Here is a 26224-nt window from a genome sequence, read left to right on the forward strand (position 1 = left end):
TTGGCTCACCCAAATGGCTGTCCTCAGCTTATCCCCACCTATCTCATGACCCCCCTCTCGGTGGAGGGTGGACATCAATTTGACAATTCACATGCCACTCTAGGAGGGTGACTGGATGTACCCCAGGTCATGCAGCTAGATTCTAGGCCTCTGGTGGAAGCTCCAGAAAAGCACGAGCCCCAGCTTAGGGCCCCAAACATCAGCATCCCTCATGCGTGTGATACAATGCCTGCTTAAATCATTTCCCTCCTCCGAAATCTCCAGGGGTTGCTACCAGTTATGTAATAAAATGTGCCTGCCTTCCTAATCCATCACACAGGACCCTGCCCTTCCCTGGGCCCCAACCTCCAGGCCTGGTGACACAGGCTCTCTCTCTCTTCTGCAAGCCTGGCCCAACCCACACTCCACCTGAGCAAATCCTAACCACCCTCAGTCCCCACTCCAGCCTGCCTCCCACATGAAGCATTCCCAGGCTTCTTGAGACTCCCCCCAACCTGTACTCTCACAGTAAATGGCATCGCTGCTTGCACAGCTGGCTGAGGCAGAAACCGAAGGGTCCCTCCAGCTTCCCTCACCCCCTCCATCGCCCAGCTGTTCCTACCAGCTCTGTTTCCTAAATGCCTCGCAAAGCATCTTTCCTCCAGGTCCACACTGCTGCTCCCCTGGATTTCTGCACCAGCCTTCTGCCCCCATCTTCACCAGTCCAATTTCTCTTCCTTAATGCCCTGGGATGATCTTTCTCAGATATAAACATAAGCCTGTTACTCCATGTCCAACACCTATCAATGCATAACATCTCAGCCTTCCATGGCCCAGCTCTGGTTCCGGACCTCTAGCCTCATGTCCCATTGCTCGGGCCACATCAGCTCAGAAAATGTCCCTGACCACTTCGCTAACTGCTCCCCACCCTCGAAACTCAGCTCAAGCATCACCTCCTTTAGAAAGCCGTTCCTGATCTTCCTTTCTCCTGAATGAGATGTCCCTTCTCTGAGCCCCCGTAATGCTCCAGGCATACACTGCTAGAGCTCTCTCCACCCACCGAAGATGTAATGGTCATATCCTCTAGACTCTCACTTCTGCTGTGGACAACTTGAGGACCAGCTCAGGTCTCTTTCATCTCTGTGGCCAGTGCCCGGCACATAGTAGGTCTTTAATAAATGAATACATGAACATTATTTGTTGATCTGAAGCAAGGGACCTCTGCAGAGGAAACCTGAGAGCTGTCAGGCCTGCCACCCTGGGGCCCTGGTGTCTCACTATGCTGAACCCCAGCTCTCTCAGATTCCAGGCTGGTGGAAGGTGTTGACAGAAGGAAATGCAGAAGCAATTGCTCAGCCCCACTGGGCTTCCCAACTGAGCTTCCAGGACCAGGCGGGCCCTCAGGCCACCACCAGTTGGGCTGGGAACCTCGGCCTATGAGAGGAAGGCAACAAGCACCACATTGTTACTGGTAATAAAACCATTAGGAATCAGTGCTGTGTGCCAGCTGCCAGGCCCGGCTGTGGTCTGTACCCTCCCAGGTCTCTAGGCCAGGGGGCAGAGCTAGCCTTGCCAGCAGGCCCAGAACCCAGAGGAGAGGCCACTGCTGGCTCTGGGCCAAAGAGACTAGAGGGCAGGGAAGGGGAGGATTCAGGGCTTAGGGGACCTGCTAGGGCCCCAGTGGGCACAGATTCTAAAGAGACTGATGGAATACATCAAGATTAAGGGCCCAGAGATTAGAAGGCCAGGGCTGGGGGACTCAGAGATCAGCCAGTCAAATCCTGGCTTTACGGGGGGAAGGGAAGAGAGGACCTAAGTAAGACCCCTAAAGAGTGATGAAAATGACAGGCCTTTGTCAGGTCTTGCAGGGCACCCGGGCCTTCACAGGGGTTATCATCACACGTGGTCATGTTATGACTTCACTTAAAGAAAAGGAAATTATATCTCCTCAGCACCTACTACGTGCCAGGCACAGCAAGGGCCATTTTCATAACATATGTCATTTTATTCAGGTAAGATGTGGATACTCTTCTTATCCCTGATACACACATGTAAACCAGCAGCTCAAAGACGTTTCGGTCACACAGTAGCTGAGTGATAGTGGTGCTGAGACACTAATCAAGGATGGCCTCCCTCTGGCTCTCTTCTCTGCCCTGTACATCTACTCCTCATGAGCCTGGGTGGAGAGAGCTCCACAGGGGGGCCAGCTCTACACTCACCGGCAAGTTACCATTCTTTTATTTATCTTCCTGCCTTATTCCAAGGGGGAGCCAAAGAAGTACACATACTCTTCCTCATGTCAAGTTCAACAGGGGCAGCCTCAGAGGGGAAAGCAAGCTCTAAGAAGGCTGGGGCAGGGGACTGTGGAAGGGGAGGTGGGCACTACTGCCAAGCAACAGGCAGAGGAATTACTATCTGCCCTTCCTCACCTCTCCACCCCGTCACCTAGGCCACTGCCGCCTGCTCATGGGCCTCCAGATAACAGAGTTGGGCACAGCTTGAGCCCACATGCCAGACAAGTTCCCCAGGCATCCCTTCCGCCCATTGGCGGGGCCTCCTGAACCCCCATTCTGTCCTCCCTGAGTTGCACTAAGCCAGGGCTGGGTCACCTGAGCTCCTTACCAGGCCCAGGCCTTAGTCACACCTCCACTTCCCGGGGAACCATAGATCGAAGCCTCCGGGAAGATCCCCAATGATTTGCTTCCCATCTTGGGTCAGAACCGAGAGTTTTGAGTCGCCATCCCATAAAGCTAACTTGGTTCCCTGACCCTGGCGTGTACCCAGGTGCAGCCAGCTGCCTATTATCCACTCTCACGCACTCCCTAACAGCCCAGGCCTTCGTTTGGAGGCCTCAGTGTCTGCCATATTTCTCCCTGCAACCTTCCCAGGAAAGACGAGCATCTGAGTCACCCTACTCTTTGCTGTCAGTCTCCAAGCCAGTTTCTTATCCATCATTGAGCCCTAGAGTGACTCAATTTTTTTCATGTTCTTATCCAGAAGCTTTAAAAAAATGTGGTTTTATTTTTGTTGTCACTAGAAAAGTAATAGTATGCATTTATATTTTCTTCAAAGATTACAAAGTACATAGTATATAAAGTAAAAAGGCGAAGTCTTTGTTGACAAGTTTGCTGTGTACCCTTCCAGAGGACTTTTCCTATGCATGTCCAAGCCCATAAATGTGTGTATTTGTATATATTTAAAAGAAATTTTACAAATGCAAGATTACAATCTGCATCTGGCTTTGCTGGGCAACCCAACCCCAATCATGGACACCTAACACACTCAGAATAGACATGTTTACTACCCCATTTCAAAGGCTTTGGGGAATCTAAACAGATCCCCCTTTATCCATAAATGCATTTATCCTTTCAGAATCTATAATAATATTCACACAGAACCATTCCCTCAAGAGGCCCCTTCCTAACCGGTTCTGCTTGCTAGAGTGCTGGAGGATCTCACCTGCCTGGCATGGGCCCGAGCACCCTGGCCTGCCCTCCCTGGCCCCTCTGGGGAACCTCTGAGGGGAGGCCTGCTCCCAGGGGCCCCAGCCTCCCAGCCCCAGCTTCCCCGACATTTGCTATGACTTGGCCCACATCCAACCTACAGCTCAGTAAACCGCAGATCTGATCCCCATCATCCCATAATGTCCCCTCTAAGCATCTTTTAATCTTTTCAAGTAAGGACCCCTGGAACACCAGGATCTAGCTGATCTATTAGGTCTGGAACATCTGCACTGAATCCAGAGTTTCAGGTCACAGTAGCACAGCAAGAAGAGCACCAGGCTAGGAGTCAGGACACCCAAGTTCGATCCCTGAGCACCAGGCTAGGAGTCAGGACACCCAAGTTCGATCCCTCCAGGTACTAGCTGTTTGAGATGGTCCTCTGTCCCCTCTGTGCATCTGAAGGGGACAGCTAACAACTGACTCAGAACTGACAATGACCTTGACATTTGAAACAGAAACAGAGAGAGAAGATCAATAGGGATGACAGTGAACAGGGCCATGACCGCAGGAAGAGAAAATAAGAACTCGATTATAGATGTAAATGAGGCTGGGAAGCCTTATGGGTCAGAGGGGACCACAGCAGGACAGGCGTAGGCAATGTTGAGGAACAGTTGAAAAAAAATTCCACTCCCTACTGGGATTCCGCTAGGAAAGCCCCAGGTGTCTGCACCTCCTCCTCTGCCACTGTCTTCCAGACAGGCCTGCCAGATGATCAGCAAGGGAAATGCAGCCCAGGAGACCCTGCCTGCTGGCTGGCCGTCCTTGCTGGGGGCTGGCAGGTCCCCACAGCCACACCTGGGGGAGTGGCTGTGAGCCAGGGCGCCTTGCTTTCTAGGTTGGGGGCTCAGTTCTGCTGTATGTGGAGGAGGGAGGGGGGAGGACAGGGTAGAATCAGGTCCCTAGCCCCCATTTCCCTCACACTCACAGCCCCTTACAGGAGTGTTCTGGAGTCTGGAGCCCCTCAGCCTGGGGAAGGGGATGCAACGAAGGACACAGAGACCTCTGGGAGTCCAGGTAAGGGACCCTCCTTCCCCACCATTCACACCATGATTTCCATCACTGGGCCACAAAGCTTACCCTGGCTGCCGGTCCCCTTAATCTCCACAACCCCCTGAGGTGGGAGTAATTCAAACCCTGCTCTGTTTCTCTCCAAGTCTAAGCTCTTAAGCTCTAGTCTACAGAATATAAAGGAATCATCAAGAGCCTAAACCAAAGGAGCTCACTTGGCCCCTTCCCCTCTCTGTTTCCTCCGTCTTCTCCCCACCCCACAAACCAAAGCCACCACAAGCAGAGCAGTTCAGAATGATTCTCCATAGGCCATGCAGGAGTTACAGAGTACAGGGGCCCACTCCCCCCAAATCAGTACGGGGCCTCAGCCTGGACCCCAGCAACCCGAGGCCTTGTTCTGCCTCCCCAGCGGCTCCCCCACAGTCCAGCCACCCCATCCATGACAGCCTGGCTCCCTCCTCTCAGCCTAAAGCCCCACCTCGGTGCTTTGAGGCCCATCTCAGGTGCCACCTCCTCCAAGAAGCCTTCCCTGATCCCCTCAGTTGGTCGCGACCTCAGTCCTTTGAGCGCTTTATCTCTCCCTTCCCTTTGACCTTGGCCTGCAGTTATTAGTTGGGCACATCCTAAACTCATTGTGTTCCCTCAAAGCCTAGCACAGAGCTTGCTCACAGGAAATAGCAGGTTTCTGGTAAATGGAAGTAAATAACACCGCATTCAGGACAGAATCAGAATAATGAGCTGAAACGACAGCTTGAGGGATTTAAGGTGGATACAAAGACTACCTGTTGACAACATCACTTTTTAAACTCGGGAACAGATTGCTAAGTGGCACTGAGGAGCCTCCCAGCTCCGAAGACTTTTTCCAATCAGAAGCAGCACTTTCCTCACCCATCTAAGATTTTGCAAGAGGCAGAAAGGTGGAGGACAAGACTTCTCAGAGCATTTCCTGCAGTGTTAGTCCATGAAAGCCGCCCAAATGAGGAAAATAACAGAGCTAGCTAACACTGAGCACTTACACTGCGCTGAGAGTAACGCACATTATATCATTTAATCCTCACGACAGCCTCTGGTCTCATTTCCCTGTTACAGGTGAAGAAACTAAAGATTGGAGAGATTATGTTAGCTACCCTAGATCTTGCAGCTGGCAAGCATCTGAACGAACGCAGCTCCTTTGGATTCCAGGGCCCTCACTTGGGCTGCTTTGAAATGGGCTCATGCCTAAGCAAGTCTATCTATCCCCACGCGCCTGTACACCCTGCACACAGAAAGATGCACAGGAGCCCATATGCACCACACCCTGTCTTGCCCATACACTTAGCCAAGTGAAGGCAGGCTTGGACACACACATAACTCTGACAATGCATGGATTTCAGATGACAGGTTTTTTTTAGGGAAAAATAATCAAAGAGAGAAATGACTGAAAATGAACCCTTAAGATTTGAGTGGAGAGGAATCTGGCACCTTTAGTTTATGATGAAAGCCCTGCTCAGGAGCAGCAAAGCACACAAGTCTACGGAGATGCCCAGCCTCAAAGGGGAGGCGGGCTCCTGACAGGCTCTACCATCTATTAAATACCAAAATGGAAGTGAGATCAATTCCCCGGGGCTGTGCATTGGCCGACTGTTGCCTGTTCCCAAGCCAGAGGCCAGAGACTTAATTCTCAGTGGGACGTGGGATGGGGAAAGGGGACATGGGTACCAAGTTAGGGACCCCAAGCCCACACAAGCAGAAGGCAACAGGAACTGCCGAGGGAGAGGAACATGGGATGGGCACACAACTGGCCTTCTGGCCTCAGGCTCTGGGTAGCACTTCCAACCTAGAAGGAAATGGGGCCTGGCCTCACGCTCAAACAGCCCTCAACCCAAACAAGTGTTCTCAGGGCCTAAAGTTCTCTTTCGACTCTAAATTCTAAGACTTGGAGTCTAATGGCAACATTTCAGGCCCAAGGGTGGGGAGAGGATGGTCTAGTTTTAACACCCATTAGAGAGCTCCCAGAGTCCCCTTTCTATCCGGTTCCCCAAAATAGGACCCTGGGCTCTTGCTGGGAAAGAACTTGGGTCTTTGGGGGAAGCCTGAGCCTAAGGAACTGGTCTAAAAGTAGGCAATGGTCATTAGGAGAAGGCAGAACAGCAGCAAGCGGAAGAAAGCGTGGCCACCAAAACTGCTGCTCGGGAAAGGACAGGGATGGAAAACAGATAAGCCGCAAGCTTCCCTGCCACTCAGCAGACACTCACGGAGGCCCTGTGAAAAGTCCGATGGGGGACCCAGAGGCAGCTGAAGCAAGGTCCCTGGTCTCATGGAGACCACAGACTGATAGGAGAGACTAACACACAGAGCAACAGCCCAAGAGAGCCATGGCAGGGGCAGTCGGTTCCCCATAGGGCAGGACTGGCCTCGCTTCTTCCCTGCCAGGTTGCCCTAGGCAAGTATTTTTCAACTTGTCCTGTCTCCTTTGGAGGCTTTTACAGAGGACCAATAGCAGAGATGTATGTGCCTGCGATAGTAAAATATCTATAAGGGAAGGGACTCAGGCACTTACTGTGAATTAGACCTGGGAGGAAACCTCAGAAATGATGCGCACACACGTATTTACACATAAACCTACAGAAGGACACGTGTGAAGGCTTAAGCAGAAGCTGTAGTTTTACCGCGTCTGTGGAGTCAGATATGACAAACCTGTTTCCTGCAGGGCCCCCACACCTCATAACACTTTCTGCTTTCAAAGGTCCATGCCCAGAGAAGGGACCGCTCTCTTTCTCAGACTTCCTCTCTTTGGGAGTCTTTCTCGATTACTGCTGTGCAGTGAAAAAAGACCACCCCACCCCCATCCCTGAGTATGAAACTCCACCACAAGAATCAGAGCCACAGAATTTAAAAGTTGGAATGGACCTTCAAAGCTCAGTCTAACCCCCACCCCACAGAGGAATCCTGTCCACGGACACTGTGACAGATGACCATGGGCATCCTCTCCTGTGCTTCTCCTATACTGGGAAGCGGCCCTTGCACTGTGGATCCGTCACTCCTTGAGTCTAGAAGGAATTCACCTTTTCTAAGGTCAGCCTCCTAACGCAGGTCCACGTGCCTGGGAAGGACGGCAAGGAAAGCTTCCGTCAGCTTGAACCTTGAGCTGTGCTTTTGATGAGTAGCTGAAGACAAGCGCCCAGGAGCTGGACAAGAGGCTAGAGAGAGAGCCAGAGAAGTGGGGCCAGGAAGGGAGGCAGGCAGGTGCCAGATCCGCTGTGCAAGTTTGCCTGGGGCCCCTAACTGGGTGCAGCACATGTGCACACATGCACACACATGCATATAGACTCACACTTTCACAGAGTTACCTCTCAAACAGCCCAACCAGAGCCTCGATGGGACCTGGAGGCAGAGCGGGGGCCACCTTTCCCCAGAAACCTAGCAGGAACTCCTGACGATAAAAGCCCAGGCAGCTCAAGAAACCATCAGGAGATGGGCCCTGCCAACAGAAAGCCAGACCAAAAGGGTCCGCCTGACAGCTGGGCTCCCCAAATCCCATAGACCAGTCCTCACACTCCAGCAATGCCTAAGGAGAAAAGCTTCCCTGGCTGCAGCTGTCACATCTGCCTGGGAGGGAGAAGGCACAGCAGCGTAGCACCTGATCCCAGGATCCCTTTGCAGCCCGCCAGCCCAGGAGGCCGATTCAGCCGCTGGCAGCCCAGGGTGAAACATGAAGACTGAGCAGTCCCCGAGGGATGCTGATGGCAGTCTCTGGGCATAGCAGTGAGGGGCACGCAGGGTCACAGGGCGGAGGGCTCTTCTCCTGCAGGCTCCTGTCCCTGCTCATTTGGGATGGGGAGTTATGTGGTTCTGGGGCCCCAGCCCTTCCTTCCAGGCCTGACGCAGGCTGGAGCTCCCCAGCTGGGTTCAAGACGCCATCTTGGGTTAAGGTGCAGCCACAGGGGGGGTCCACTTGCGAGCTGGGAAAGAGAGCCCCTAACAACTGGCGAGCCCCCACTCTCCACTCAGAGAGCCAACACCTACTCAGCTGGCTTTGCAGCAGAGAGAGGAGGCGGAAGGACGGAGAGGATGGAGAGAAAAGGGGGAAAACAGAGGTGGGGTGGGAAGAGAGTGGGTGCCCCCAAGAAGGGAGGCTCCAGGAAAGCCGAACGCAGTTTGGCAGCCGGAGGGCCGCAGGCCCCACCAATGGGGGGCTGGGGGAGGCCGGGGGCGGGCCCTGGAACCATGCCAGCTCGGTATGAGCCGAGGGGGAGGGAGGGCAGGGCAGCCTGAGGGAGGGGAGCCAGGGTGAGGGCGGGACACGGACCGCGGCTGCCTGCGGCTCCAAAGCTCGGGGTCTCCCGGGGCGCGGGGACTTGGGCCCGAAGACCCCGATCCGCAGCCTCGGCGAGGCCTCGTCCTTCACTGTGCAGATGCGAAGCTTTCAAGGACACGTCTGCACCGGCCCAGCGGGGGTGCGTGTGCGTGAGTGTGTCCGCGTGCGTGTGTGTGCGGGGGGGGGGAGGCGTTGCTGTTGTACGGGGCGACCCCGGGCGCCCCAATCCATGCCGCTGCGGGCCCCGGCCCCGCAGCTCCCATCCCCGCGTTTTCTGGCCCCCGCGCCACCAGCCCGGGATTTTCGTTCGCCCCCGCCCCGCCCCCACACTGCGGCGGCGCCGCCGCCACCGCCACCGCCGCCCGGGCTCCCACGGCCCGCGGCGGGGGCAGGGAGGAGCCAGGCGCAACGTTCCCCCTGCACGCCGCCCGGCCTTCCGCAGGGAGGTGTGCCCCCCAAGTGGCACTCTCCCCACCCTCGTCGCCCCTCCCAGATCCGCTGGCACCCCGCACCCCCAGCCACAGGTGGCCGAAGGAGGATCGCCGCGCAGCGTTCCCCGGCCCGGCCCCCCGATCACCCCTCGGACCGCCCCCGGGGGCCTCCAGGGTCCCCCGCCCCGCCGGGCCGTGGAGGGCCGGGAGCCGGGGGGAGGGGCGGGGGGCCGGGTCGTGCCAGGCTGCCATTTTCTGCCGCCGCCGCGGAGCCTGCGCGGGGCCCGGCCCCCGTCCCCCTCCCCCGATCCCTGCGGGCCGCGGCGGGAGCCGATTATTCCGGGTCCGGGTCAGCGCCCTCCTGCGCGCCGGCCGCAGGCCCCAGGCGGGGCTCCCGGGCGGAGGCAGGGCCGGAAGGCGGGGGCGGCCGGCCCCGAGCCCCTGCAGTAGTGCAGAACCGGGCACCGCGGCTGAGGCCCGCGGTGGAGGGGGCCCCCCGCGGCATTGTATAGACTTGAACTTGAGCCCGGAGCCGGGCGGGGGCGGGGAGGGGGCTCTGCGCTGGAGCGGGCGCGACGGGAGGGGGCGCCTGCCGAGCCCGCGGGGACATAAACAAACCCTCAAATGCCCCGTGCCGCCCTGGCCGGCCGTCTCCGCCCGCAGCCCTGTCTCCGCGAGTGCCCGGCGCCGAGTTGCAGGGGTCCCGGAGCGTGCCCTGAGCCGGGCACTGCCCGCCGCCGTGCCCCCCGCCCGTCCTCCCCTCCTCCCCGGCCGCCTCCGGGCCGGCCGCCCGGGCCGCCAGTAGCGGCGCTCATTACCGTGTGGCCGGTGGGGTCGGGCCGGCCCGGCTGCGCGCCCTGGTACAGCGCCGCCGCGTCCCGGCTCGTCCTCTGCTCTCGCCGCCGCCGCCGCCCGCGCGCCCTCCCTCCCTCCCGGCCCGCCTGCCTGCCTAGCTCGCTCGCTCGCTCCCTCCCTCCGCTCGCTGTCGCGCTCCCTCTCTCCGCCTCCTCCGCCGGGTCCCCCCCTCCCACCCCTTCTCTCCGCCTTCCTCCTTCCCTCCCTCCGGCCGCCCGCGGGCCCAGGCCTCCGCCCGCCGCTCGCCCCCCGCGGCCGCGCTGGCCCTGGCCCCGGCGCTGCGAAGCCGGCCCGGGAGGCAGCGCCGACTGGGGGGCCCCGGGGCGCCGCGGCGGGAGCGGCCTGGGTGTGCGGCCGGTCCTAGCGCCCTCGGCCCGACTTCTCGGCCTCTGCGGCCCCGCTGGGGGTCCCCGCAAGCTGTGAGTCTAAGGGCCGGACCCAACAGCACCCCGACCCTGCGCTGGGCCTGGGCACCCCGCCTCGGCCGCGCTCCTGGACACTCCGGCGGGAGCCTTGCTACAACCCTCCCCCCGCAGGGCGCTCCGCTACCTGGCGCTGCCTCTGCGCTGGGTCCCCGCATCCAGCACTGGCCGCAGGGACAGCGGCCCCTCCTCTCCCCGGGCCGGTGTCAAGTGCCTCCCCCCGGCAGCCCGCGGAGCCCCCGGCGGCCTTCGCCCTGCAGTTCTCCCGAACTCCACCAGAGCCCACTGCACTCTGCCTGCCTCAGCACTGGGGCTGGGGACAGCAACGCCGGCCCTTCCGCACCGCAACCCCCACCCCATCGCCACCCCCGCCAGGTGCCGCGGGCCGAGTGGAGGCCAACCCACTCAACAGGGCCAAGGTCAAGGCGCCAGACCCATGTAGGCCGCACTGGAGGCTTCGGCGCCTCTATAAGATGAGACCCCTTCTAGAGAGTGAGCTCCCCATACCTTGAGGTGTCCAAGTAGAATTGAGTGCCCTTAGTTGGGCAGTGGAAGACTGAAAGATTTCATGGAGTTGGAGGTTGAACTGAATGACACTGAAGATCCCTTCCAGCTCTGATTCTGTGCACACCTACACTCCAACCTCACGCTTACTCACCCCTTCGCTGTGGGGGTTGTTCTCATTTCCCATAGAGTTCTCAGGCCTCCAGGTTTCTGATTTGGGACAACTCCGTCTACCGTCACCAGCACAGCTCATCACTCTCCTAACTGCCACCTCTGGGGCTTGGTGCTGGGCTCCCTGGCCTGGCTCCCCACTTCTGCCTGCGCCTCCGCCAGCCATCTCCCACCCCGTGCAGTCCCATTCCACCCAGCACTTCAGCTACGTGGAAGTGTCCTAAGCTCTCTGACGCACGCCATGGTATGCTCCCTTCCCCTGGCACCCACCACCTCACTGAGGGCAGGGGCAACTGAAGAGGGGAACGCAGGCCCTCGCTGCCGAAAACAGTGCTACTTTTCCCTTTTCCCTCACCAGCTTCACCGCTTCCAGTCACAGGAACAGTTACCTAACTATTTAGGACATGGAGCTGACCTTCATCCAAGAGGTGTTCCTTCTGGAAGCCCTCCAATGAATGCTTCCAGGTCCTTTAGTCTGGCCCACTTCCTGAACCTCAAGATCAGAGACCACTCTCCACACCATCGTCCTGGCTTTTTTCAGTGTCACCCTCACCATGCCACTGATGATAGGCCCTATCCATGGTCTCTACCTGGCCAGTTCCAGAGAATCAACATGTTCCTTCCATGAGGACAGGGACCACATATGTCTTCTCTGTTGTCCAGCACTTGGCACATAGTAGGTTCTCAATAAACCTCGGTTAAATAAATATGTGCATTGCAGGCCCCATGCCATTTTGCTTTTGACATCAAGATGGACATCCACAAACACTTTAATGCATGGCTAAGGGTAGGACCATGTTTAGGAAAATGGTTGCCATTCCTCTCCCTTCCTCAAGAGCATATGTAATACTGCCCCCCAAATAGCAGCAGCTGTTTGCCGAGTATCTCCTATGCATCAGGCACTGGAGTTGGCACTTTCCCCTTAGTCCTTACCAACCGTGTGAGATACTTTGCATTCTTCACTCTACAGGTGAAGAAACAGGTTTAGTCAAAGCCATGCAGTTGGGAAGTGGCAGAGCCAGGATTCAAAGCCTGGTTCATCTGATTCTTAAAGCAGTGCCTATACCTTTAAAACATTATAGCTGCTCTTAACAAGCTGACATTCTCAGGGTCAAGATGGACAATGTAAGTTTCTATTCGGTAGAACTATTTATGATTAAATCATTAGGGGTCCATGATGTGTGTGACCTTGGATGTTTGTGTTGCTGGGGTCAAAAGGCCCAAGGTGACCATGTTAGGGGGGTTGTGTCCAATAAGAAGTAACCCTGTGGCTACAAGGTAGGTTCCAGAGCCTGGCCCAGATATCTTTGGCATGAAGAGGTCCCTCTCAGCAATCCTGAGAGAAGGCATATCACTAGCTAATTCTCCTAGGCATTCCTCACCATGCGTCGTACTGGATCCAGCTCAGATTGATTTAGCCTTCGGGATCCTACACCTCCCTCACCCACATCTGCCCCACTGTCTCCTGACCAGAATCCTAATTGATCCTAGATCATCTGGGGTGAAGGGCAGTATCAGTAAGGATAGGCTAGGTTATCCTGTGGTAACAAACAACCATAAGTCTCAGTGACTTAAAAACACAGAAGTTCTGTGGAAAATAGTATGGTGGTTCCTCACAAAAATTAAACATAGAATTACTGTATAATCCAGCATTTCCACTTCCAGGTATATACCCAAGAGAATTGAAATTAGAAACTTGAATAGACATTTGTACATCGGTGTTCATAACGTCATTATTCGCAATGGCCAAAAGGTAAAGACACACAGATGTTCATCACCCGATGAGTGGATAAATAAAATGTGCCATGTACATATAATGGAATATTATTTGGCCTTAAAAAGGAAGAAATTCTGACACATACTACAACGTGGATGAACCTCGAAGACATTATGCTAAGTGAAATAAGTCAAGGGCAGAAGAAAAAATATTGTATGCTTCCACTTACATGAGTTAACTAGAGTAGTCAAATTCAGAGACAAAGAAGAGTGGTTACCAAGGACTGGGGGGAGTGGTCAATGGGTACAGAGTTTCAGTTCGGGAAGTTAAAAATGTTTTAGAGCTGGATGGTAGTGTTGATTGCACAGTATGCGAATGTCCTTAATGCCTCTGAACTATACACTTAAAAATGGTTAAAATGGATCTACGTAGTCAATTGATCATAGACAGATAAATAGATAGAAATACATATACTCAATTTTACAGCTACACAGATCCTGAACTATACACTTAAAAATGGTGCATTTTATGTTATATATATTTTGTCACAATAAAAATAGAGCATAGTACAACTGTAAATTAAATTTATTACATGTCTGTGTCTGTCTGCAGAGGGGTAGAGCTCATCCCCAGGCCCAGGGGCTGCTCAACCTCTGAAGGAATCCCCAGGAAGCCATGAGCATACCAATAGGAAGCTGGCCCTCACCAAAGGGGAATTCTTCCCTGCAGGCCCTCTGGTACAGCCATGGAAGACAATGAACCAGGGAGATTCTCCTAGGAAGCTGGACCAGGACCTGGCTGTCTTGTGGAAAAGTGAGCCCTGGCTGCCCTACCAGCAGGATGTGTTGGCAACCCCTGCCTGCTCTTTCCCTTCTCCTCTCTTCCAAAGTCAGTCTTTCTTGTGGATAATCTGTCCTTTCTCCACCATCATAGTTTTGGTGTTTTGGAGTGATTAAAATTATAGACTCTACCAGGCACCTCCAAGCCCAACACAAGTGGCAGCCATCTACAGATCACTTCATAGCTCATACCAAGTAGCCCCAGGCAGGGCACAGGTAGCAGCTGATCATGACCTGCACCAGAGCCACTCCCAAAAGGCCCCAGAACCAACGCACCCAGTGTTCAGCTTCATATCACACCAGAGCACCACCAGATCACCTCCACAAAATGGCATACCCAAAGAGCAGACTCCCAGGCACCAGGGCTCCACTAAAGCGAATCTTGCTTTGAAGGGTCAGCCCCTCCTACTGGCAAGCCAACAGCAATCAAATATCAGCTACAACAATCATAGGAATACCAGGGGAAGAGAGAGCAAGGAATTGAAAACCTATTTGAAGAAATAATGATGGTAAACTTTCCTAACCTAGTGAAGGAAATAGACATACAAGCTAAGGAAGCACAGAGAGTTCTAAACAAGATGAACCCAAAGAGGCCCACACTAAGACACACAATAATTAAAATGCCAAAGTTTAAAGACAGAATCTTAAAAGCAGCGAAAGAAAAGCAGTTAGTTACCTAGAAGGGAGCTCCCATAAGACTGTCAGTTGATTCCTCAACAAACACTTTGTAAGCTAGAAGGGATTGGCACAAAGTATTGAAAGTGATGAAAAGCAAGAACATACAACCAAGATTATTCTACCCAGTAAAGCTATCATTTAGGATTGAAGGACAGCTCAAGAGCTTCCAAGACAAGAAAAAGCTAAAGGAGTTCACCACCAAACCAGTATTACAACAAATGTTAAAGGGACGTCTTTAAGAAGAAGCAGCAGGGAAAAAACATTAAACATAATAGAATGGCAATCACTACACATCTATCAACAATTAAAGGTAAATGGATTAAAAGCTCCAATCAAAAGAGTGACTGAATGAATAAGAAAACAAGACTCTTATATATGCTGCCTACAGGAGACTCACTTCAGGTCAAAAGAAAAACACAGACTGAAAATAAAGGGATGGAAAAAAGATATTTCATGAAAATGGAAATTAAAAAAAAAAAAGCTGGGGTATCAGAAAAAATAGTCTTTATTTTTTTCTCCACAAGCCCCAGGGTTTTTAGGTTTCCTGAACTTTTGCCAAACTGTCTATAAACTTGGGGGTTCCCACTACCCTCTAAGGTTTGATAATTTGTTAGACTGAATCATGGAACTCAGAAAAGTGCTTAGTACTACAGTCCTATAAAGAATATAAATCAGGACAAATGAAATTAAGAGACACATAGGGTTAGGTCTGGGAGGGTCCCCAAAACAAAGCTTCTGTGTCCTTAGGATGCATCATTTTTCTGGCATATTGATATGTGTCACCAATCAGGAAGTTGACCCAAACTTCAGGTATCCAAAGTTTTTACTGAGGTTTTATTATATAGCAATGATTGCTTAAATCATTGGCCATGTGGTTAAACTCAATGTTTATGCTCTCTTTCCTTTCTAAAGTTTGGGAAGTCAGGATGAGCTCAAAGTCTCAATCTTCTAATCGTATTATTGGTATTTCAAGCACGGCCAGCCCCCATTCTGAAATGATCTCGAACCCAGAATAAGTGGTATCATTAGCATAAATGCACTTACCCCCAAGGCTCAAAATGAATAGCGAAGACTTCCTATCACTTAAAACATTCCTAAGGTTAGAAGCTCCCTTCTAGGAAGCAGGAACAAAGACCAGACAAATTCTTTATTGTAAAACAGGCTTCTACCAGTTTGTTTTTTGTATGTGAGTTTGTTTTGTTTTGTTTGTTCATTTATCTTTTTTTTTTTTAGATTCCACATATAAGTGAAATCATATAGTATCTATTTTTCTCTGAGTTATTTCACTTAGAATAATACCTTCTGGTTTATCCATGATGTCACAAATGGCAAGATTTGATTTAATTAATTATTTTATTTATTTACTTATTTCAGTTACAGTTGACATTCAGTATTATTTTATGTTAGTGTCAGGCATACACTAACATAAATTATAAAATTTATGTTGTGATCCACCCAATTAGTCTAGTTTATACTTCGCACTATACATAGTTGTTGCAATGTTACTGACCATATTCTCTATGCTGTACTTTACATTCCTGAAAATAGATTTTAGAACAAAGACTATAACAGGAGACAAAGAAAGACCAAGTAAATCTACTCCTGGGTATTTACCCAAAAATTCCAAAACACTAATTCGAAAAGACATATGCATCCCTATGGTCATTGCAGCATTATTTAGCCAATTTATGGACGCAAACTAAGTGTTCACCAATAGATGAATGGATAAAGAAGTGGAGCATATATTTAATAGAATATTACTCAGCCATAAAAAAAAAATAATGAACCCTTGCCATCTGCAACAACATGGATAGACCTAGAGGGTATTATGCTAATTGAAATAAGTCAGAGAAAGACAAATACCACATGATTTCATTCATATGTGGAATCTAAAAAGCAAAATAAATGAATAAAACAGAAACAAACTCATAGATACAGAGGATATTTTGATGGTCTCCAGATGCGAGGGGTGTTGGGAGTATGGTTGAAAAAGGGGAAGGGATTAAGAAGTACAAATTGATAGTTACAAAATGGTCATGGGGATGTAGAGTGTATAGCATAGGGAATTTAGTCAATAATATTGTAATAACTATGTATGGCGTCAGATGGGTACTAGATTTATCAGGGCAATTGCTCCGTAAGTTATATGAATGTCTAATCACCATGTTGTACACCTGAACTAATATAATAGTGTATGCCAACTGCAACTGACCACCACTCTCAGGTAGCAAGAGCATTTTGAAAGCGCTTACACAGAGAAAGAAGGTACGCATGGATGCCAGGCAGCCATTAGGGATGGGGGGCGTGTGATGTGCTCGGCCAGCGCCCCTTGCCTTGGAGACAACCCTGCCCCTATTCCATGGGGTGCTAGCTGGATCTGTCAGTCCCGGTGTCACCTCCTAAACCACTAATGGGGGTGGGCATGTGATCAACACTACCCTACCCTATGCAGAACCTGGTTCAGGGTAGACTTGTAACCAAAGCCAGAAAACTGAAGTAACCTTCCCCTGTCGAAGGGTGTCTGTGGTGTTTCCAGTTTTTAGCCTCTGAGTAGAACACTGAGGCCAGGGAGATGAACCAACTTGCACGGGGGCACACAGGAGAAATGTGGCAGAACTGGCAGTCAAATCCGGGTCCATTCGCTACAGTCAAGTGGGGCTATTTGTGGGAAACATCAGGCAGGTTCAATGGGAAATACGGAGATTTGAGAGTCATTGACAGTTTGACATCTGAAAGTTGTGTGTAAGGAAGGTGAGTCGGAATCGGAGGGAGGCAGCTCGGCCAGATTTGTGCTTAGCTCCAGCAGCAGAAATGGAGAAGCTCACGGCCGTCTTTCAACAGGAACATCTATTGCTGACGGAAAACAGAGATGATGAAGAGAAACATGTTCACTGATTTGGGTTGTTATAGTAACATCCAGATAAAATATATAGTCAGGGGCTGGAGGAGAAATGGAACTGCACGCAGATGAGCCGGTGGAATCAGGGGAACGACCGGAAGAATATTGCCATAGACACAGTACTGACTCACTGCGGAAGCCATGAATGGATCTGCTCTCTCTCTGAGGAGTGTGAAGACCAGAGATTCTGGGGTAGATCACAATTTGGGGGTGGGAAGAAATGACAGCAAAGGAAAGAGAAGGAGATTCAGGGAGGCAGAGTGAGAACCAGATGAGAGAATGAAGGCCAAAGACAAAAGGACTTAGCATTGACAAGGCAATGGGGTTGAGGAGAAAGGAGTATGTTTGTTATCTATTGTTACATAACAAATTAACACGAATGTTAGTGGCTTAAACAACAATTATCTTACAGTTTCTGCGTGTCAGGAATCTGTGGGTGGCTTAGTAGGGTTCTCTGGGTCAGGGTTTCTCATATGCTGCAGTCAAGGTGTCTGGCTACACTCATATCAAGGTTTGATGGGGAAGGATATATTTCTAAGCTTGTTCATGTGGTGGTTGTTGACAAGATTCAGTTTCTTACAGGATGTTGGACTGAGGGCTTCGCCTAAGTGCCAGCTGTTGGCCAGAGGCTGCCTTCAGTTTCTAGACATGTAAGCCTCTCCATAGGGCAGTTCAGAAGATGGCAGCTGGCTTCATCAGAGAGAGCAAGCAGGAGGTGCTGAGAGTTTTGGGAATGGTCGAAGATGCAGACTTTTATAACTGAATCTTAAACACTTTTGCCCTATTTGCTTCATGAACAGCAAGTCACTAGGGCCAGCCCGCACTCAAGGGGGGAGGGGAGTACACAAGGGTCTGAACATTAAGAAGCCATCTGAGAAGCTGCAAAGACAAGGTGGCTAGATTTGACCTAAGTCTCTCCCAGGTGGCCCCTGAGAGGACATTGTCAGGAGGGTGCAGGAGGAAGAAGACAGAATGGAGACAAGCGATGATACCCAAATCCCAGCTGTCCCCAGCTCCTCAGGGAGATATGGATGCACTCAGGGCTTCCACCCTCTTTCTGTAGATAGAGCCCCCACCAGTTCCCAGAAGACCTCGACTCATTCATCTGTCTGGGTCTGCTTCCTCCAATCGCGCAAGCCGGCAACACCTGGCTCACCATCTCCATTTCACCAACTGGCACTTGTCACTGAGGCACAGGAAACTTTTCAGTGCATGGGAGGATGGGAACCAATTCCATAACCCTTTCTACACTCCAACGCTCCAGGACTGCCACTGTCCAAGCTGCTGCAACCAGTAGCAACCAGCCCCCTGTCCCATCTAGAGTGATCTCCTTTCCCCTGCCGAGCCTGGCCAGGCAACCTGGGCTGTTTTCCTGTCCCGCCTCCAGCTTGGGTCTGTCTGGCTCAGAGGTAATGGGTCCACTTATGGGAGGAACACAGAGCGGTGCTGAGAAGGTAAGCAAGCGCCAGGGAGGTAGCAAATGGAATAAAGGGGAAACCCTCAAGGGACAAGGCTGGGGCTAGAGACAGATATTTTGGGAGATTCATAAGAGAATCACAGGTATCACAGCTCAGTCCTCATGGCAGATGTGCAGGTGTAACTATTGTCGGAAGTCCCCTTTGGGACAAGGGACATGCAGAATAGTGGCCCCTAAAAATGTTCACATCCTAATCCCTGAACCTGTCAGGTCACATGACAAGGGGAATCAAAGTTGCAGATGGAATTAAGGTTGCTAATCAGTCGACCTAGAGATGGGGAGGTAACCTGGGTTATCTGGGTGGGTCTAATGTAATCATAAAGGTCCTTAGAAGTAGAGGAGGGAGGCAGAAAGGTGTGTCAGAGTGATGCGATGTGAAAAGGACTAAACCCACCATCGCTGGGTTTGAAGACAAAGAAAGGGGCCACTAGCCAAGGAATGTGGGCAGCCTCTGCAAGCTGGCAAAGGCAAGGAAATGAACTCCTAAGGCTTTTAGAAAGGACCACAGCCTTGCAGATACTCCTCTCCTCTTTTATCTTCCCCCTCTGCTCCATGCTGTGGCCTGAACTTAGGGAACTGAGGGCAGCCTGGTCTAAGGGTTGGGCGATCTGGATTCCAGCCACTTCTCACTTGCTCTTTGACCCTAAGGAGTCATGTTTTCCTCACTGGACCTTAGTTTTATGAAACATGGGCTTAGTAACAGGCTCCTTGCCACCTTCCTGGGGTGGTTGAATCTAGACCACATACATGGAGATGATTCAAAGGCTAAGAAAATCCTGAGGCCCACTTTAGGGCCTTGGCCCCCACTCCAGGTCTGACTCCTTTTACACCTTTATTCCAACATAAGATCAGGGTGAGGGATGATAGAAATGACCCGCCAAGGATCTGGCAGGGGCTTGGAGAGTGAAACCCCTTGTTAAACAAAAGAGGGACAGAAGATCAGAGAAGTTAAGTAAGTTGCTGAAGTCCATGCAGTGAGTTGGGGCAGAGCACTAAACTCAGGTCGACGTCCAGCTAAGGCATTTCCCCAGGCCGGGGTGGGGGTAGCGGGGGTGGGGAGAGTCTCCCTCAAGAAAACTTTAGTTCCAGGATGGTGCTGGGATAAAGGCAGTGTGGCTTTGCCTCAGGCAGGTGTGGATTCAAGTGCCAGCCTGGCCACTCACCAGATGTTGTGAGCTTGTGAGTACTCTCTGGAGTGATGATCCTGCCTGATTCATTGGGTCATTGGGTCATTGGGAGAATTAACTGAGATGATGCTGAGGGCCTATTACAATGCCTGGCATGCAGCAAGCACTCAGCAAACATCAGCTAACAGTACTTCTATCAATTGTCTTCCCCACTTCTTTCTATCCCATGTCTCGTAAGGGAAGAGGAGAATGAGGAAAATTCCCTCCACGATGTTCCCGCGACAATGTTTCCAATGGTCTTTCAAATTGAGCTCTCATTAGGTCCTAATCACAAAGCTGAAGGCACAGCTACTGTTGTGCTAATTTTAAGGATGATGCCACTGAGGCCCAGAGAGAGGTCTCTTGGCAAGTCAGTGGCTGAGTGGGACCAGACCTGGATACCCAGCTCCGCTCTGTGCCCACATGGAGTTCCCCAGAGGGGCCAGGGCTCCTCCATTCCCTGTTGCCATGCAGCATATGGAAATTTGGGGTCACAGCTCTGTCTCTGGACAGGTCCAACCCTAACCCTGTCCTTGCAGTATCCTCCCCCACAGTATCCAGGATCACAGCATCCTAGAAGCACTCAGAAAACCCACCTGCCCCCAGACATCTTGAAATTCCTTTACTTAGAGACCAAGCCTTTTATTCTACAATAAAGAATTATCAGGAGCTGGATGTGACATGCAGCCCTGAGATATTGGGGGCCATGAACAGGGTAGGAGAACAGTAGAGAAAGAGAGGCTTGTTGGGGGAGAACCTGGAGCACGGGAGCCAATTTTCCTTACCAAAACCAGGGTTCACATGTTCTTGAGGACAAGGAAACTAGGAAGTTGGAATTAAGAGGGAAAATAGAGGCTGGGTGTTCAGCTATACCAGAGATTCCTCAGTTTACCCCCAGCACAAGCAACTTTACCTCAACACTCAGGGATTCCAGGGTTTGGGGCCTCTCACTCAGTGACTGATAGGAAGAACATGTCTTAGCTCCTGGGGTGGCTGCTGGCTCTGCCAGGACTAATTTGGGTGCCTGAGAAGCAAGTCCTCTCTCACCACCATGATAGTCTTAAACAAAGTGGCTCCCCCCAGCCCCCTGAGCCCTGACTCAGCAGATTTCCTAATTTGGTGGCTGACACAGAATAGACCTTCCCTTCCCAGCAGCCAGCCCTGAGCAGGGCCCATGGAGTCGCCCTGTCTATTTCCCCCCCGACCAGACACATCATCTCACAGTTTCCAGAGCTAGTTTTTTCAGCAAACTCAAGTTTCTTCTTCACCCACAAGGGAGAGGCCAGGACCTGTATTTCTAGTTCTCACAATTCCTCTGGTACTAATCAGACCAGAATCTTATCTTCCTTCTCAGGTGATTTTGGTGGCATACCTCGGCCTTTCCGTTCTATACTCCCTGACTCCCACTGATTTTTTGGCCACTGACTCCCACTGATTTTTCAGGTCCAGGTGGTAGATAAAGAGCCTAAAGGGAGATTCTCCTCTGTATAAAATTAATATGTGACATCCAAATTATATGTAATATATTTTTAAAACCACATTTCTTGGGCTCTTGTGAGGAAGCTGCTGTCTTGGTCACAAATCTAACCTGGTACTTGGCACATACTAGGTGTTCAAAAAAATGAAAATCTACCTTCCCTACATTCTCCCCTCAGGGCCTGTATTGAGGGCCATTGAGTGACACAAAGGAAAAATCCACCTTGAGCCAAGCAGGTCTTCGGTGTCCCCAGAGAGGATACTCTTCAGGCTTTATTCCAAATAGGAACAAAGACCATGAGTTGAGTAATGATTATTTCAGTTCTGTGCCCTGACCAGGTGAGGGAGAACAGGGCTGATGGTCACCCAGTCAGGCCCATTCAGAAAGGGGAGAGCTGAAGACAACTTGGCTGTCGGACCTGGCAGTCCAGGTGCAACGCCAGCAGCCTGGGCTCCTCCTTGTATCTCTGGGCCACCAGCTGGAGGTAGCAAGCAGCCACTGCACCCCGCCCCTCGCCCGACACTGTCCCAGGGTCTGGGGACCAGGGAAAGGGTGCCACCCCCTCTTCACATCCTATCCATTTAATGGAGTTTGGGTTGGGCCCCAAAGATCTGCAATTGAATCATTTAAAAACACTACTGTGCCACTTTTCTGAGCCACTTTTCTTCATCAGACCCGTTCTTCTGGTCAAAGATAATTTACAACAGAAATTAGGGGAAAGTTGTGGGAAAACTCACTTGAGCAAACAGGTTAAAAATCGATGTTGACAGCTCCTCGGCGTCTCCGCCCTGCACGACCCCACAGTGGCCCCTATTCGTTCTGACCGATGCGGGATGCGGGGCCTCATCTCCACGCGCCCTTCGACTCCGCCAGGTGAGCCGCCTCCGACTGGCAGAGAACTCTCTCCGCAGGCGCAGCATCGCACTCCTCTACCTCCAGGTGGCGCTGGGCTAGGGGCGGAACGTTCTATTTGTCATCCATGTGGGGGCGGGGCCTTAGAAATACTGACTTCTGATTGGTTGAGCTCAGTTTCGCTTTCCTTCTGAGTCCAGAGCGGGTCTTACGGAGGACATCCAGTCAAGGTGCCTGAGTTACTCGAGTGTGAGTGTGCATGTGCGTCTGCGCGCGCGCGCGCGCGCGCGTGTGTGTGTGTGTGTGTGTGTGCGCGCGCGCTAATTTTTTTCTTTCCAATTAAAACTGTTGCTATTTTTTATACCTTTATAAGACCTCTTACATTTACACACCAGGAAAAATTCTTGATTGGGCCTATTTATAATAAATACATTTGTTTATTTATAAGGGAGCTAAGGTTTAGGGTCTGCTACTCTGCCAGACTCTTTTTTCATGTTTCCTTAGGTTGGTGTATGTGTATTATCAACATAACTGTATCGCGGGTGTATTTTACTTGCACATTCGACAGTAGTTAAGCTTCCACTTTCTGCAAACATTGGGCGGGGTTTGGTGGAGTCTATGGTGAGCAAAACAGACTTGGCCTTAACCTCAAAGAGCTCACAGACTTGCATCAGCAATTGCACACGTGTCCAATGAATTGTGACAATGAGAAGGCTTGTTCCTTGAGAGAGGGGCGTGGAGATTTGAGGAACTGCATTACTGAGTGCCGGGCAGCACACCCACTTCCCCAAAGAGCGCCACACTGAATTTAAACTGATGTAATTTCGGAAACCTGGTGGACTCCCTTGTGAGGATGGGGAAGCTGTGGAGGTAGAATAGGAGATTTGAAGCTGTTTGGGGAATACCCTGGGGCAACAAACGTGGGCTACCCAGCCTCCTTTCTGGTTGGTGTGGAAGAAAGCCGTGGAACAAGTGTAATTTCCAGAATATTCTTTTCTGCTCCAGATAGAAAACCACCTTCTGGGATTGGATGTGAGAGAGAGACTTTAAACTCTGTCACTGGAAAAAAAGGCCAAAGAAGGACTGGCAAAGCAAATAAACAAAAACACTCGTCTGTGAAACAAAGGCCTAGCATCCAGAACACAGTGTAGACTACACAGGGAATAAGTAAAAAAAGGAAGGTGTTAGTTTGAGGCTGGATTAGCTGCTGGGAGAGGCTGACCCAGGTGGCTAGCAGCGGTGGGACATGACCCAGGGAGTCAAACAGTCGGGGCAAAAAAGTTTGTCCTGGGTTGAAGACCTACCTACCAGAAGCAATTCCTGTTGCTTATAATTTTTTCCTTTGTTCACCTAAAAAGTTGCCAGTTATTGCTCAGGAGGAACAGAGACGCTAAAAAGCTCACGCGGCACCCTCCCCAGATGATTCACTCTCTAAACCCTCAGCGGAATTTTTCCCCTGAGCATTTACTACCCCCTGCCATTACACAATCATTTATTGTCTATCTCCTGCACTAAAATACAAGCTTCCTGAGGTTGAGCACTTTGTCCTTCTTTGCTGTCTCCTCAGAGCCTATCTGTTTGGCACATAGTGGGTGCTCTAGAAATATCTGATGAATTAATGGAGCAGATTCTTCTTGGTCTATAGAGAAACCTCCCTCAGGCTACCTGGCTATGCGTGCGTATGTCCCGTGACGGATAATGTGTTCTGAGCTGGCTCTCCGTAGTCTTCAGCAAACCAGCCTTTTTGCATTGAGAGAAGGCTGAGGCAAGACTCTGGTGTTTCAGAAGCTTGAAAAATCTGCTTCATGCACTGAGAGAGCAGTTAGTCACCAGGAAGGAGTGTGCATGTACTTGGTGGGGGGTGAGGGGGCAGTGAGGTCTGTGAGGTGGCCATCCTCCACCCCCAGAAGCAGTTTTTCTTGTGATGTAAAGTCCGCAGTAGGGGCAGAGGTTTGGCTCAGTGTTCTGGACCCCACTCTCTGATCTCTGAAGGCAGCCCTTCATGTGCCTGCAGGGGAGATGAATCCCCGGCCCCAAGCCTGAGCAGCCCTCACTGGCCCTGGGGAGACTCCAATGGGGTGACTCTGAGCCACCTGGCACTGGGCATGGGGCTCGCCCTGGCAGTACCAGGTTCCTCCAATTCTGTCTTGCCTATGAGTCCAGAAAAGGCCTACGAGTTCAGGAAGGGCCAGGCCAGTGGGGCTCGGCTGGCCACCTTTGCCTGAGGTGGAGGGGCCTGAAAAGGCAGTACCCGCAGCGTCCAGTGGGTCAGTGTACTTAGTGTCAGATGAAAGAAAGTGATAGTTATTGATCATTTGCTGTGTGCCAAGCACTTTTGCAGGTGTCTCGTGTGTTTTAATACAATCCATTAACAACCATGTAGGTTAGAATTCTTTTCATTTTCTAGGTGCAGAGAATAAGGTATGACCTGTCTGAGGTCACAACCTAGACAGGAGCAGCAACAGAATTCAAATGCAGACATATCTGCACAACTACCACCACCACCCCCGAACCCATGCTTGGTCTACTGTACCCATGCTGCCCAAGAAGACAGGAGTGGGGGGGCAGGGAGCCCAAGGAAGGCCTTGCCAAGGAATAGAACCCTAGCCAGGCCTCTGAGAGAGCGGGGAAGGGGCAATCTAAGAGAAGAGGGCACTTAGGAGCAAAGACAGAGGCAGAAGAGTTGCCTTAGCGAGGGACTTGGAAGGTACAGGCTCACAAGAAGAGGGAAGAGAAAAGATTCAAAAGGATAAACTGAGGCATGAGGTGGCAGGTCTAGGCCATGTCTGGAAAGGTCTGGGGGAAGCCTGGGCCAGCCTAAGGTGCCTCAGCAGGACATGATGACTTGGGATCCACTTGGAACAAAGGGCAGGGGTCATACATGTGAGTACCTTTCAGGAGCTGGGCCTGTCGCATCCATGGACAAGTGAGCTGGAAGGCAGTGAACAGACAGCAGAAGCAGAGGCATGCAGGATGCTAGAACTGAGAGCTGGAACAAGGGTTTGGGACTTAAACCCCCCACCCTGCCCCCCGCCCCTCCCGAAACCCAGTGCAAGGCTCAAGACTTTAGGCAGCTAAGAAAATGCCATTTGGGCAGTAGGCCTGGGTGCAAGCATTGGCTCCTTTCTTACTTGAGATGTGATCCTTTCCACACCCTTTAGCCTCTTTGAGTTTTTTCTACAGATGGCTACGTAGCCCTCTGCATCATCTTAAACTACATGTTCATTAACTGCACAGAAAGTCAGTCTTTTGCTCCTATTTGTTAGGAACCACCTACACAATAATGAGGTTCTACTCTAAGTCTCATCTCCTGGCCAGTGCACCTTCTGAGTCACCGTAAATCAGCCGTTTGCTCACTGAGAATCAGCTCCCTCTCTATGTCAAACACTCTCTCCTTTAGTTCCTTTTGCCACGTTTCAAGTTGGTGGGTGTATGTAGGAAGGTTTATACCCTATTGCGGGTTCCCAACTGGTGACATCCTTAGTCACTGCCAGAGTAGAAAATTGCTTCATGTGGGCCAGGGTGACGGGACTGTCTGCCCCCTACCTCGTAAGCGCCTCCACACAGGAGCTTGCTCTTAGAGAACCTGAGGAGGTGACCAGTCTCCTTTGGAGGACAGCATCTGGCTGAGGAGCTTCAGCTTTGGGCGGTGGGTGGGGGTGGGATTGGGTGGGGTCATTCAGGTAGGCAACTGATGGTAGGTGGGTTTTTCTTTTCTTTTTTTTAAAGTGATAAAATGGTAACATTGTAAACTTTGTTCAGACACCATTTTAGAATTTCATAAGTGTTGACTGATGGGCAGAAATTTTATTATCTATGTTATATCTGTCTATATTTAATAAGTCATTGCACTTTAGGTATTTGTCCATAAGCACTCATTTTAGACACCAGGAATGTTGGAGAACATAGAACGACATGTTGTAAGAAGACCTTCAAGGAGCTTACAGTC

At 51.4% G+C, this 26224-nt stretch overlaps 1 protein-coding gene across 5 annotated transcripts in view; it reads right to left on the reverse strand.

Annotated features, from left to right (window-relative positions):
- Positions 1 to 22284, reverse strand: part of DNMT3A (DNA methyltransferase 3 alpha) — a 112117-nt gene extending 89833 nt beyond the window's left edge. For 3 of the 5 annotated variants that reach the window (XR_004952230.1, XM_036225216.1, XM_036225212.1), the window contains exon 1: positions 10037 to 10158. The gene's annotated coding sequence lies outside the window, so the exon portion shown is untranslated. Of the gene's footprint in view, positions 1 to 10036; positions 10159 to 10622; positions 10717 to 22160 lie in introns of those variants that run through there. The other 2 variants (XM_036225214.1, XM_036225215.1) reach the window with 2 other exon arrangements.
- Between the last annotated feature and the right edge of the window lie 3940 nt (positions 22285 to 26224).

Source organism: Rousettus aegyptiacus, unplaced genomic scaffold (assembly GCF_014176215.1).
Source record: "Rousettus aegyptiacus isolate mRouAeg1 unplaced genomic scaffold, mRouAeg1.p scaffold_m13_p_7, whole genome shotgun sequence".
Classification (NCBI taxonomy): Eukaryota; Metazoa; Chordata; class Mammalia; order Chiroptera; family Pteropodidae; genus Rousettus; species Rousettus aegyptiacus.